At 43.3% G+C, this 11980-nt stretch overlaps 1 long non-coding RNA gene across 1 annotated transcript; it reads left to right on the forward strand.

Annotated features, from left to right (window-relative positions):
• The first annotated feature begins 1233 nt into the window (after window positions 1–1233).
• On the forward strand, window positions 1234–6251 carry LOC114036118. The gene is made up of 3 exons (XR_003568301.1): window positions 1234–1446; window positions 2505–2615; window positions 6164–6251. It is a non-coding gene; the product is annotated as an uncharacterized LOC114036118 (long non-coding RNA).
• Window positions 6252–11980: the final 5729 nt, after the last annotated feature.

The following is an 11980-nucleotide window of genomic DNA, read 5'->3' on the forward strand; positions in this document are numbered from 1 at the left end:
AATATTGCCTATCAGTGGAGAAATTCTCCAGCTGCTCCTGTTTGCCCCATTTGCAGATGACATTGTATCCAATGAGATAACATAAAGCACTTAGCACAATGCCTGGCACATAGTAGGCATAATATAAATGCTTATCTCTTTCCTTTCCATTCCTACTAATCGAAACGATCCCCAGAACACCACAAAGCCTCCTCGATGTAATTCACAGCAGTGTGAAAGAGGTCAGGCTAAACCATCCACTTGGGGAAAAACATGAGAGATGAGTTTTGCACACTTTGCCAATTAGCTGGAGGAGCAACTTGGACCTTTAGCTTGGGCAAACACTGCAGACCAGTAAGGTGGTCATAGAATTGAACAGGAAGAGGAGATTGAGCTGTTTCGTATTAGGAAAAAGACATCTTCAGTGATGCCAAACAGTTTGCTCCAGAAGCACCATAACAACATAGTGTTCTCCCACTGATGCTAGGCAAGCTATAGACCAGGATCTCAGAAACGTGAATTTTACAACTAGCCCATAGGCAGCATCATGGGTATAAGGAGGGTGCGGCATATTATCAATAACAACTTATAAGCAAGAAGGAGCATTATAGAACATCTTGGAGGCTGTGTATGAGTAGAAAAGGATGTGGATCAATCATGCAATAAGAATGCATAACAATAGATGAACAAGCCAAGTTGGACACTTGCATTTGTAAACTGTTAAGGGACTCTAAGGAGGGTCTCCGTGATTTTGGATAGGTATAGAGGATTTGTAGAAAGAAGAGTTATGGTGGAGATGGCCAATGAGGATCCAGTCCTTAAAGCATGTGCAGTATGCTCTACCTGGTATATATCCATGTAGAGGATTGGTAAGCTTGCTTCTGGTAGTGGGTGATGAAGGGACTCTTCCCTTCCTTGACTCAGAGCACGCACAGGTATCCCATGACTTTATCATCAGCTTTACTGTGTGATGACAAAAAAAAAAAAATCTGTTATTTGACTGCTGAACTATAACTGAGTGTGCATACAAAAGACTCTAAAAATGAAAGAACACTCTTTTCCCTGGTGGTGAGTAAGGCGATATCTGCTGTAAGCTTCCAGGTAGTGAGAGAAATTATACTAGTGGAAATGGTCACAATTTGCTGCTGGGTACCTTATGCCTCCATTCAGATCACCACATGGACATGAATGCATTGTGCTGCTTGTTTCGTTTTTGTCTCTGATGTGTTTATTCTTTCCTAATCTTAGCAGTATGAGAATTAGAGATCGATGGACCAAGTTTTGACCTGGTTAATTCCAGAAGGCTGGAAAAGCCGCCAGAGATCCAGTGATTGGAATCCATGGCGGAGTCTGCTGGTCACTGACGAAGCCCAGGACATCAAGGAACCAATCCTGAGGAGTAACCTCCTTGACCCCGCCCAGTAGTGAATCAAACCGGCAGCTGAGATATAGTATCCTGCAAGAAAGGTAGTGATTTGTCCATAAATTATGCACCCACTGGAAATGAACTTTAGGGTTATGTTTTCAGTTGAGTTTAAGTTTGAACTTGGGCAGCTAGGTAGTCCAGTGGATAGAGTGCTGGGACTGGTCAGGAAGACTCATTTTCATGAGTTCAAATTTGTTCTCAGATACTTGCTAGCTATGTGACCCTGGGAAGGTCATTTAACCTTGTTTGCCTCAGCTTCCTCATCTGTAAAATGAGCTGGAGAAGGAAATGGCAAACCACTCCAGTGTCTTTGCCAAGAAAACCCCAAATGGGGTTACAAAGAGTCGCATGTGACTGAAAATGACTGAACAACAACAAAGTTTGAACCTATTCTCCCTTGAGCTGAGTAGGTGTGTTGAGGGAAGAGGGTGCCATAGTTTTGAAGGGTTGGGAAGGGTGGGTTTGTACTTCTGTCCTTGCTATATTTACTTAGTAAATACTCCTTTGTAAAAGCTATTTGTTCTTAATTGGTTAATTGATATTGAGGAGATATCAACCAATTAATTGATATTGGGGAGAAACTAACTGGTTAGATGATCAATTGATATTTGAGGGAAGACACTTGTTGGGGGTTTGTGATCAACATCATTAGAAAAATACCTCAGGTCCCTTAAAGGTCACTCTAGAAACCTGCAAGGAGATGTAGCCAGACTTGCTCTGGGGACCCAATTTGAAAGTGCTAGTGTGGGTTGGGAGAGTGAGCCCAAACTCTACATGTCTTAGAATCACACAAGATGAGAAAGCATTGAGAGATTGTTGATTTGCATTAGTAGAATGAGTAAGCATTCTAATGAGATCATGAATCCATCAAAGTATTAGTCACAGAGCATTTTTGTGATAATATGGTATATTGGAGGCAGGAGAGACATGGAGTCAAAGACTGCCTGTAATAAATTACTAGCTGTGATACCATGAGCAAGTACCTGGGGTGAGTTCAAGTAAGCAGGGGTAGGTGATGGGTGGAAAGGATATACCCCCAGGTTAGGGCGTGCCACCTTCTCTACTGATCCTTAGTGTCTATTGTTCCATGGGTCCCTAGGCCAGCTGGCCAATGGATAGCCCTCTTAAGTTGGGTGCCATCATACCATCTTGGTGATTGGAGAAATGGCCTCAGGCGAGAAGAAAAACAGCAGGAGGACCTTTGGTAATGGTGAGTTCAGAGCCTGCTTCTTCCTCACAAAAACCATCATGGGAGTGGTGATGTGTGGGTTTCTTCCTATAGCTCCACGTGACCTGGAGTGCTTGCCATATGGAGAAAATGCACTTCCCTATGTTGGCACCCTGGGGTAAAACACAAGTGGCCCTATGCTAGTTATTACTTTTCTCCAAGCCTTAGTTTCCTCATCTCTAAAATGGTGATAGTAACACCTGTATCAAATAGCTCATAGGGTTGTCAGGAGGACTATATGAGCTGATGAATGAAAAAGACTTTGCAAATATTAAAGTTCTATATAAATGTCATCTGCAGTCAAAATTATTAATTATTCACATGATTCAAAGACACTGCACTGCATTATCCTCTTCCTGTCCTTCTCTTAGGCAGCAGGAGTCAGCCAGCCACAGGTTAAAGAAAGTGTATTTGAGGTAGCAGCCAGGCCAGGTGGTATAAGCAGAACCAAGGGGGCGCCCTCTATTGGTAATGAGATGTAGAGCACTAACAGAAGACTGACTCAGTTGTACTGTAACATCTGGGCATGGCTTGTGATTGGATACTAGTTGAGACAGTAAGGGGATATGGAGGTACTGGGTTGAGGGTGGTGACCAGGCTTCTCCATGGCCCCAACATCCATTTACTTACTTCCCTCTCTAAACTTGGTACCCACTTACCTCTTCAGAGGACTCACACTTGTAAGGAACTGAATGCTTGACCCACTTAGTAAGAACTCTTAACATAAAGAGGGAAACAGCCAAAACAACTGCATGCAAAATGTCCAATAATAGAAACTCAATCCTTTTAGAAATGGACACAGTCATACCTGACACATCCTACCTTTACCTACACAAACTGGCTATGTGACCTTGGGCAAGTCACTTAACTCCTTAGTGTGCCAGGCAACTGAGACTAAGCTTCAGAGAGGGTGTTGGCCTGCATTGGTAGAGGGAGCTTTCTCCTCCACAATTTCCCTTTATCAGTGAAACTAGATGTTTAGTCCCTATCCATAATTGTATCACTATGGAGAAAGGCAACATGGTGGTATGACCAGTGTTGGTGGTAGACCTGGATTGAAGTCCAGGCTCTGATCTTTACTAGCTCTGTGAGTTGGGCCAAGCCACTTCATTTTTCTGAGCCTCAGTTTCCTTATTTGTAAAATGGGATTAATGACACCTCACAGAGTTGTTGTGAGGAAAGCTCTTTGTAAATCTTTAAAGTACTCCAGAAAAGTTAGCTGCTATTTTTATGCCCACTTTACAGATAAGTAAAGTGAAGCCAAGAGAAATGAAAGGACTTGTCCAAGGTCATATAATTCTTGGTATTGTTTCTCATGCTCAACACTCTATCTGCCTTTGTGCTTTTGCACTGGATATTTCTCATAGCTAAAATGGCCACCCTTCTCATTTCAGCCTCTTAGAATCCTAAGGATCATTAAGACACAGCGTAGTCTTTCCTGATTCTTAGTAGTTTTTAGAGCCTTCCTCATTCCACCACCCCCATCCACCCCCCCACCTTGCTATATACACATACATATATATGTATATATATATTATATATACACACATATACATATATGTATGGATCTATATACACACCTCCCCCCGATGTATGTGCATGTTGTCTCCTCTGATGAAATAGAAGCTTCTTGAGGTCCCGGACTGTTTTTACCACTACTTTGTATTCCTAATGTTCAGCTCAGTGCCTGGCATACAGTGGACATTTGATAAATGTTTATTGACTGGTGGATCTGGTGCTAGAACAATTTGTCAGGGATGCCATACGTGAGATTTTTGCATTGGTTGATCGTTAGAGCAGATGATTCCTAAGGTCCTTTCCCATGATCAGATTCTATGACTCTGTTTATGATTCCCTAATTTTAATCAGACCTTGGAAGGGAGGAGACCCCAGCCCCAATTCTGGTGGTGTTAGACAACTATCCTTCCTGAAATGATCTCCTGTGAATACTGCTGGCTTCATAAATGATACCATTGCAGCTGTTGAGACGTCCAGCTACAATAGGGTGAAGATTTTTCTGCAACTTTTCAGTTTATCAGGATTTCTTTTGATGCAGCTCAATTCCTAATACTATCCCAGAGGTTTCTGTGCGCAAACAACTTTAGTCTGCTTTGCAATTTGGCCAAGTGGGGCAGGAAGCCTTGACCATCAGTCTAGGAGAAGGGTCAAGAATTCATGATTGTTGATGTTTAATATTTATTAAGCCTATGCTGTAGGAGGCACTTTAACAGAACATGCCCAACCTATGATGTGATTCCCTGCCTCTCTAGGGATTGGCAGTTGGAGTCGTTTGGCTCCTGGGAGACTGAGGCCATGAGGGCAAATGTTTGTGGGGAAAGCTAGGGAAGCAACTGAAGAAGTGTAAGGCCATGAGAGACTTTCATGAGCCTGGTTCACCCATTCCTCCCTGCTGCTAGCTCTAAGGCAGGACTTTCAGTAATTCCACGGGAGAAAAGATGTCATCTAGTAGGTTTTCAACCTGACTCCAAGGCCACAGGCAACTGTGGTCACTGTATGGAAGAATAATTGTCAGAGAATGTAGATTCCCACAGCAATGGGGTTAGAAAATGTGGCTCTATCTAAGGAAATTGTTTGCTTTCCCACCCTATCTCATTTTCTTCCTCAGTACCAATTATCACAGAATACCCACTGTATTATGCAGCTAACATAATACACAACAAATGTAGCCCATGACATATGACCACATGAGTAGCCCATGTAAGCTTTGAGGAGACATCCCAACTCCTTCTATCACAAATGAGTCTTGGGTAGCTTCCAGAACAATTTTAGATCTTTCCCTCCCCAAGAATCAGAAGTGATTTTCTAATGCAGGGGAGTTCTTAACCTTTTTTAATGCCACGGACCCCTTTGGCAGTCTGTTGAAGGGTTATACACACTTTCTCAGAATAATGTTTTTAAATGTTTAGGATTACAAAGGAAAGCAATTATATTGAAATACAGTTGTCAAGAAAAAGTTTTAAAGCAAGTTCGCGAACCCCTGCTTTAATGCTACTGGGTTCGAGCCCCATCATTGGTATGTTTTCCTCAATATTATCTGTTGAAAATCACTTTAGTCAGACAGCCTTAAGTAACTTTTGAGACAGGGGTATTTACTAAGAAAATACAGTAAGAATAGTTGGAACAAAATACCCCCTTTTTCCTCCAAAAAGTCTGTGACATGTTCTCCCACTAGTGCATATAGAATCCCAGGGAAAGTGGGCTCAAGCTCAGAGAGCACATATAGCAAAGGCGTAACTCATAGCTCCTAGTTGCTGGAAATTTTTTTTCTCATTAGACCCTTAGGTCTCATGCTATTTCTTTCTCCTTGTAGAGTCATAGATCAATGTCCAGTCTTTCCTCGGCTCTCAGTATAAACATGGCTGTCATCTGCTCTAGGGACATTGCTATTATTTGTCCTTTGTTTTTGAAGAGGACCGATGACATCACAGAGTAATGTCTTGCCTTGTATGTGCATTGGATTTAAGTGAGGCACAGTTGCACAAAGTCATCAACCTTACTCTCTCTTCCAGAGTTATCAAAGGCCAGTGGCTGGCAATGGCCCATGATGCCGTGGGTGACCTTGGTGTCTTTGATGTCTGACCAAACTCTAAGTGCTCCACAGCTCCTGTTTCAACCACCTTCATGGCCATTGGAACAAACTGTTCTCATCTGCCCATTCTGCCAGGGAAGTCTTCATGTGTTTGGGGTAGACATTCCCCTAACTCACCAAGGCTTTTTGGTTACCTTCAACCTGGTTTAGCCCTGTCTGCTGGGACAGTTTCCTGGGGTGTGGCCCCACTGTAAATGCTACAGCTTCTTGGAGCTCCAGGTGAAGAGTTGGGAGACAGGTGGACACCACAGGTAGATGAGCAGCCCTGAAAAGGGCTCAGCAAACCCTCGAACTAGAGGTGAGAGTCTTTCTAGAATGCTCCATGCACCCCCATCTACTCTATACAGTGTGAACTCATTTGTATACATGTTTCTCTCATTAGAATTTACGTTCCTCAATGGCAAGAATTACTATTGTTCATTTGTATCCCCAGTGCTTAGCTTAGTGCCTGACACATGGTAAACACCTAATAAATGCTTACTGAGATGTGAGATATATTTGGAAATTTCCCTGCAGTAAATCCTGGGTGGGGACATGATAAGCCAGGCAAAAACAACAATAGTAACAGCAACAAAATGATAGTCTCTGTTCTCAAGGAGCTTCTGGTCTAATGGGGGAAACAACATGTAAACAACTACATACAATAACATATAGCTGCTGCTGCTGCTGCTGCGGCTGCTGCTGCTTCTGCTGTTTGGTGGAAGAGGACCATGACTTCAGGAAGGTGATGCCGTGACTTACAAGTGAATTGGATTTAAGTGAGGGAGGGCTGTGCAAAGTCACCAGCCTCACCTTTACCTTTGGAGCCAATGGGTCTAGTGGCCAGATATAGATCAGGATGACTGGAGATGGCCCCCAAGATATAGCTAGGATAAAATGGGGATAATAAACAGAAGGATGAAGCGGGAATTGGGAGAAACCTCTTGATGAAAGTAGGATTTTAGTTGTAACTTGAAGGAAGCCAAGGAGGCCAGGAGTTAGAGATGAGGAGAGAGAGAGAGAATTCCAGGCATGGGAGACAGCCCATGGAAGTGCCTAGAGTTGGGAGATGGGTTATTTTGTTTATGAAACAGCAAGAAGGCCGGGTGTCATTCCATCAAAGAGTACTTGGGGATGAGAGAGGGAAGGTTTGGGAAAATAAGGTATAAGAAGACTACAAAGATAGGAAGGGGCCGGGTTTTGAAGGGCTTTGAATATCAAACAAAGGAGTTTGTAATTTGATCCTGGATGTAATTGGGAGTCACTGGAGTTTATTAATTTGGATGGGGCGGGGGATGAGGCAGTATTGACACTGATTGGAGGATGGATTGGATGGAGTAAGGAGAGACTTGAAGAGGGAAGAGTAATTCAGATTTCCTGCAGGAAATCCCAAGCATGTGGCCAGCTAAGGTCCCAGAGGAAAGGTGGGGGTTGGGGGGGTGATCACAGTGAAAGCGAGTCCTTCCTTCACTTCAAGGAACCATCTCCTTCTTGACTGAGAGCTCCTGCTAATGGGAGCCTGTTCTTTGTGTTCATTCAGATTTCAGCCTGTTTTGACGTTTTCTTCAAACTTTGTTCCAGTTTGCAGGGACATGGAACAGCTTGGCCTGTTTGTTATCTCAAAGACCACTTCAGCCAAAGAACAGAATGAAAAAGCTTGGGAACTTCATTCAGGGGCAAAGGCTCATCTGGAAAAACAACCCCCTTGTCATTCCCTCTTCTTTCTCACCCCTTCCTTGAATCGTATTCTCCAAGGTTTAATTTTGTCCCAAATCCTGCTTCAAAAATACATTTTCATCTTTGCTTTGGCTCACGTCCTGTTGAATGGAAGCCTGTCTGAGGCTCTGAGTAACAACTTCATTTTTTTCCCCTATATTCTTTTGGTGAATGTGATGGGCAAGAAAGCCCCCCTGAAATGCAGCATGCTTTTTGCCCTTTGTTCGATGGCATTTGGCTTGGTATAATGTCATCCTGATGGGTTTCTCTTCCCTCCTACAAGGAAGTACACTGTTTGATTTGATTCAAGTCAGCAAGCAATTATTAAGCCACCTACTATGTGCCAGGTGATGTGCTAAGTACTGGGGATACATACGTAAAATTGCAACAGTCTTTGCCCCTCAAAAAGCTTGCAATCTATTGGAAGAAGGAGGTGGTTTAAGCAAAAGAGATAGTTCAATGAATTAAAAAGCATTTATTAAAATGAAGACTGAGAGGAGGAAAGGAAAAATAGGGAGAAGAGGAAAAGATGAGGGAAAGAAAAGGAGGAGTGAAGGGAAAAGGAAAGAAGAGAGGGAGAAGAAAAGAAGGGAAAACAGAAATGAGGTTATTTAAGAACTAAGTGTGAGTTTCATGAGAGCAAAGACTGTTTAATTTTTGGTTCTGGATCTCCAATGCCTCCCTAACATGGTGTCTGACACATAGTGAGCACTTAATAAATGCCTGTTGAATGATTGATATACAGATCTAGAAGTGGGAGGGGCCTCAGAGGCCATGTGACCCAACACCTTCATTTTACAGATGGGGAAACTGAAAAACAGGAGGTTAAGTGACTTGTCCAAGGTCACATAGTAAGAGTCAGAACCATAGTAAGAGTCAGCACCTGAACCAAGGTCCTGTGGTTCCAAAGTCAGTGTTCTTTCTTTCCCCTGTACAATGCTGGCTTCTGATAATCGAAGCTCCAGGGTCCTATTCCCCACCTTTTCACCCCACAGGATTTATCTTAGGAGAATCTTTATCAAACTACAGGAAGGAGATCCCTGCAGCAGGGTTTGGGCCTTGCCATGAGCATGGAAGGACACAGCCACCTGTCCTCCCTTCCTGCTTACCTCTCAACTGACCAGCTGGCTGTACCGGTGGTAAAAACGGGAAGGGCGAATCATGCTGGTCTCTTGGCACCGCAGGTGCATGCGTCTTTCTGGTAGTTCTGGGTTAGGCTCTCTCAAGAGCTTGTAGGTGGAAAAGCCTTTTGAGGACCCCCTCAAATCCTAAATGGGAACCTGGACAAAGGATAAGAAATACAAGGAAGGAACACTGAAAAATGGAAAATGGGAGGGGAAGGATAGAAAGGGAGGGGAAAGAAGAATGAGTGGGGTGAGACATCAGGGGAGAAGAGAGACAACAAAAGGGAGGGAAAAACCTGGAAAGGAGGTTTAACAAAGGAGCCAGTGACAAAGGAAATCACTCTGTGGATACCAGCTGTCTCCTAAGTGACAGAGAGGGAGTCTTAGAGGAGGCAAATGCCGCCTGATCAAATTCAGGGAATTCACCTGAAATGATGAAAACACAGGAAGCTCTGAGGGCCTGCTGGTGATCTGCATCCACTTCAGATACATTTGAGAGGCGGGGAGGCAAAGAACCAATAGAAAAAGTCTTGTGCCTTCCTGGCCGGAGGTGTGGATGTCTTTTGTGATGTGAAGGCCCCTGTGTGTTCATGGTGGGACAGAAATATTGCGTGAATACCTGTCCATTTCTATAGCCCTTAAAGGTTTGCAAAAACCTTTAAAACAACCCTGTGAGGTACTAGAGAGTTAATTATCTCCATTTTACAGATGAGAAAACTAAGCCTCATGGAGAGCAAGAGGCTTGCCAGGGGTCACTCATCGACTAAGGAGAAGCCAGGATTCACAAATAGATCTCTCTGGAGTCCAAGATAGCATCCTGTCCACTTTTTCCAAAATGATTCTGCAACTTTACCCCCATTGACACTGAAATGATGAGCTCCTTGAAGATACAATCCTCCATAGCCCCTGTCTTCCCTTCAGGCTGCTAGTTGGTGCAGTGGGTAGAATGATGGATTTAGAATCATAAAGATCTGAGTTCAAATCTAGCCTCTACCTCTGCAAACTCTCTTCACCTGTCAGCTGATTTAAAAAAAATTTTTTATTGATTCTGCTTTTATACCACAGTTACTTTCTAATACCCCACTCCTGAACACTGAAATTTTCCTGGTAACTTACTAGCTGTGTGACCCTGGGTAAGTCACTTAACTTCTGGCTGCTTCAATTTCTTCACCTGTAAAATGGTGGTAATAATAATAGCACCTATTTCCCACAGTTGTCGTGAGAATCAAATGAGATCATATGTGGTCTCCTATCGAGTCTTTTGGCCTTCTTCCCAGACTTACTGAGATCTCAAAGCCCTAAATTAGACATCCTCAACTTGAGGACCTGTGAACTTGTTTTTAAAATATTTGGTTAACTATATTTCAATCTAATTTGCTTCCTTTGTAATTCTATGTATTTGATTTTACATATTTTTGAATGTTCTTTTTCATTTATTTATTTTTAGTTTTCAATATTCACTTTTATAAGATTTTGAGTTCTAAAAATGTTCTTTAGAAAAGAGGGCCAGAGGGGCAGCTAGGTGGCGCAGTGGATAGACCACTGGCCCTGGATTCAGGAGGACCTGAGTTCAAATGCTGCCTCAGACGCATAACACTTACTAGCTGTGTGACCCTGGGCAAGTCATTTAACCCCATTGCCTAATCAAAAAACAAAACAAAATGAAAAAAAGAAAAGAGGGACAGAGGGGGCAGCTAGGTGGCACAGTGGATAGAGCACCAGCCCTGAAGTCAGGAGGACTTGAGTTCAAATGTGGCCTCAGACCAAACACTTGACACTTACTAGCTGTGTGACCCTGGGCAAGTCACTTAATCTCAATTGCCCCCCCCCAAAAAAAAAGAAAGAAAGAAAAGAGGGCCAGAGACCTTATCAGGCTGCCAAAGGGGTCTGTGGTACAAAAGAAGTTAAGAAGCCCTGTCCTAAATGGCCATGAATTCAGGCTAAACGTGCTCCCACCAGCTTTAATTTTAGTTCAGCAAGCATGAATTAAGCATCTGTAATGTGTCAGGGTTCTGGGGATACAGAGCCAAAAATGAAATATAGCCCCTGCCTCAATGAGCTTATATTCTCAGAGGCAGGAAGCTGGATAAAATTATAGACAGATAAGATGATACAAAGTAATTTGGGCCTGGCCATGCCTAACACTGAGTGAGGAGAATCAGGAAACATACCAGAATGACCACTTTTCTTTTCCCTATCCTCTCTCTGGAGTGTCCTTGCCTTCACAGAGCTGGTTAATGTTTGGTCAGGTTTAAGGAGGTGTCAGTACAGGAGGCTAAACTAACAAATCCTGAGTAGTCTGGGATTTTAGACCATCCATTTCTCCCTTTGGCTGAGGAACTCTGATTCCTGTCCTTTCCTCTCAACGTCTCAGGCAGCCAGCCTTTTAGGTATCATGAATTAAAATAACAGAGCCATGGACTTTTCCAACCTTGAAAGGACTTTAAAGAGAGCCCTCTCATTTTATAAATGAAGACACTAAGGCTCACAGAAGGGAAAAGGTGACGCTGAAAGTTAGGGGTAGAGCTGGGGCCAGAACCCAGGCCTCTGGATTCCCAGGTCAGTATTTTTTCTTCCATAGGGTTGTCGGGGTCTGAGGCTCAGGGTCCTAGGCTTGCCGTGTGCAAAGAATTGGCCAGAAGAGCTCACAGGTGTGCAGAGATGTGGATGACTCCTGCCTCCGTGGGGCCAATGGAGAGGAAAAAAAAAACCACACTCCAAAAGCAAGTCACAGGGTTATGGAAACGACCCAGGGCATACTGCTTCTTTTTGGGAATACTAAGTTCCCATTAGTTCTGGCGAGCATATTCAGAGCATATGGAGCAGTCTGAGCACACACTTGTACTATATTTTAGTGAATAAACATCCAGGCCTATTGTCCCTTGAAATACATTTTAAAATGGGTAAAAGTTCAACAT

The sequence above is a fragment of the Vombatus ursinus genome, unplaced genomic scaffold (genome assembly GCF_900497805.2).
Source record: "Vombatus ursinus unplaced genomic scaffold, bare-nosed wombat genome assembly UNPS02009770.1, whole genome shotgun sequence".
Lineage (NCBI taxonomy): Eukaryota > Metazoa > Chordata > Mammalia > Diprotodontia > Vombatidae > Vombatus > Vombatus ursinus.